Here is a 2,500-nt window from a genome sequence, read left to right on the forward strand (position 1 = left end):
CCGAGGCATCCAAAATTTTTTTTTTTTTTTTCTCCGATATACCAAAGCAAGAACAAGAAGACCGAAGTCTCAAATTTTTTTTTTTTTTTTTTTTTTTTTTTTTTTTTTGATATACCGAAGAATGAACAAGAAGACCGAGGCATCCAAAAAATTTTTTTTTTTTTTTCTCCGATATACCAAAGCAAGAACAAGAAGACCGAGGCATCAAAATTTTTTTTTTTTTTTTCGATAAATCCAACCGAGAACAAGAAGACCGAGGCATCCAAATTTTTTTTTTTTTTTTTTTTTCTTTCCCATATACACGAGAAAGAACATGAAGACCGAGGCAACCAACAAAAAATAAATTTTTTTTTTTCTTTCCCGGAATTTTTTTTTTTTTTTTTCGAAATAGCCGAGAAAGAATATGAAGACCGAGGCATCCAACAAAATTTTTTTTTTTTTTTTTTTTCCTAATCTACCCAAGCAAAACAAATAGAAGACCGAGGCATCCAAAAAAAATTTTTTTTTTTTTTTTTTTTTCGAAAAATTTTTTTTCACAAAAACTTTTTTTTTTTTTTTTCCCCAAAAATTTTTTTTTTTCGTTCCAAGCTAACCAAGACATCTACTATTCACTAGTAGAGCAATCGAGACTGCAAAGCAAGCAATGGCCTTACTTGCAGCTCTTGGTGCTGAGAACTCCCCCCCCCCTATAGTAGTCTTAAGGAAAACCACAGCTCTGACAGGAGTAGATATTGCATGCGAGCGAGGAGTCGTAATGGGCAAAATTGACTCGGGGGACCTCCAAATCGAATTCCGTTTCGAGCAAAACACTTCTTAGGCTTCAAGGAAGCTCCCATAAAATTTCCAAACCCAAACTCCAAACTTCATTTTTTAGCCTACAATGCCCACGTGCACGCCGGTGTGCACGCAGGGGTGCTTGAGCATGCGGGAGAGGAGCCATAATGGGCAACATTGACTCGGGGGACCTCCAAATCGAAATCCGTCTCGAGCAAAACACTTCTTAAGCTTCTAGGAAGCTCCCATAAAACTTCCAAACCCAAACTCCAAACTTCATTTTTTAGCATACAATGCCCACGTGCACGCCGGGGTGCTTGAGCGTGCGGGCGAGGAGCCGTAATGGGCAAAATTAACACGGGGGACCTTCAAATCGAAATCCGTCTCGAGCAAAGCACTTCTTAGGCTTCTAGGAAGCTCCCATCAAATTTACAAACCCAAACTCCAAACTTCATTTTTTAGCACACAATGCCCACGTGCACGCGGGGGTGCTTGAGCGTGCGGGCGAGGAGTCATAATGGGCAAAATTAACTCGGGGGACCTCCAAATCGAAATCCTTCTCGAGCAAAGCACTTCTTAGGCTTCTAGGAAGCTCCCATAAAATTTCCAAACCCAAACTCCAAACTTCATTTTTTAGCATACAATGCCCCCGTGCACGCGGGGGTGCTTGAGCGTGCGGGGGAGGAGTCATAATGGGCAAAACTAACTCGGTGGACCTCCAAATCGAAATCCGTCTCGAGCAAAACACTTCTTAGGCCTCTAGGAAGCTCCCATAAAATTTCCGAACCCAAACTCCAAACTTCATTTTTTAGCATACGATGCCCACGTGCACGCCGGGGTGCTTGAGCGTGCGGGCGAGGAGTCATAATGGGCAAAATTAACTCGGGGGACCTCCAAATCGAAATCTGTCTCGAGCAAAGCACTTCTTAGGCTTCTAGGAAGTTCCCATAAAATTTTCAAACCCAAACTCCAAACTTCATTTTTTAGCATACGATGCCCACGTGCACGTCGGGGTGCTTGAGCGTGCGTGCGCGGAGTCATAATGGGCAAAATTAACTCGGGGGACCACCAAATCGAAATCCGTCTCGAGCAAAACACTTCTTAGGCTTATAGGAAGCTCCCATAAAATTTTCAAACCCAAACTCCGAACTTCATTTTTTAGCATACGATGCCCACGTGCACGCCGGTGTGCACGTCGGGGTGCTTGAGCGTGCGCACGAGGAGCCGTAATTGGCAAAATTAACACGGCGGAAATCTAAATCGAAATCCGTCTCGAGCAAAGCACTTCTTAGGCTTCTAGGAAGCTCCCATAAAATTTCCGAACCGAAACTCCAAACTTCATTTTTTAGCATACGATGCCCACGTGCACGCCGGTGTGCACGAGCATGCGGGCGAGGAGTCATAAAGGGCAAACTTAACTCGGGGGACCTCCAAATCGAAATCCGTCTCGAGCAAAGCATTTCTTAGGCTTCTAGGAAGCTCCCATAAAATTTTCAAACCCAAACTCCAAACTTCATTTTTTAGCATACCATGCCCACGTGCACGTCGGGGTGCACGAGCGTGCGGGCGAGGAGTCGTAATGGGTAAAATTAACTCGGGGGACCTCCAAATCGAAATCCGTCTCGAGCAAAGCATTTCTTAGTCTTCTAGGAAGCTCCCATAAAATTTTCAAACCCAAACTCCAAACTTCATTTTTTAGCATACGATGCCCACGTGCACGTCGGGG

The sequence above is a fragment of the Cornus florida genome, unplaced genomic scaffold (assembly GCF_030987335.1).
Source record: "Cornus florida cultivar Cherokee Brave unplaced genomic scaffold, ASM3098733v1 CherokeeBrave_3.0.0_Hap2_scaffold_2, whole genome shotgun sequence".
In the NCBI taxonomy this organism is placed as follows: Eukaryota; Viridiplantae; Streptophyta; class Magnoliopsida; order Cornales; family Cornaceae; genus Cornus; species Cornus florida.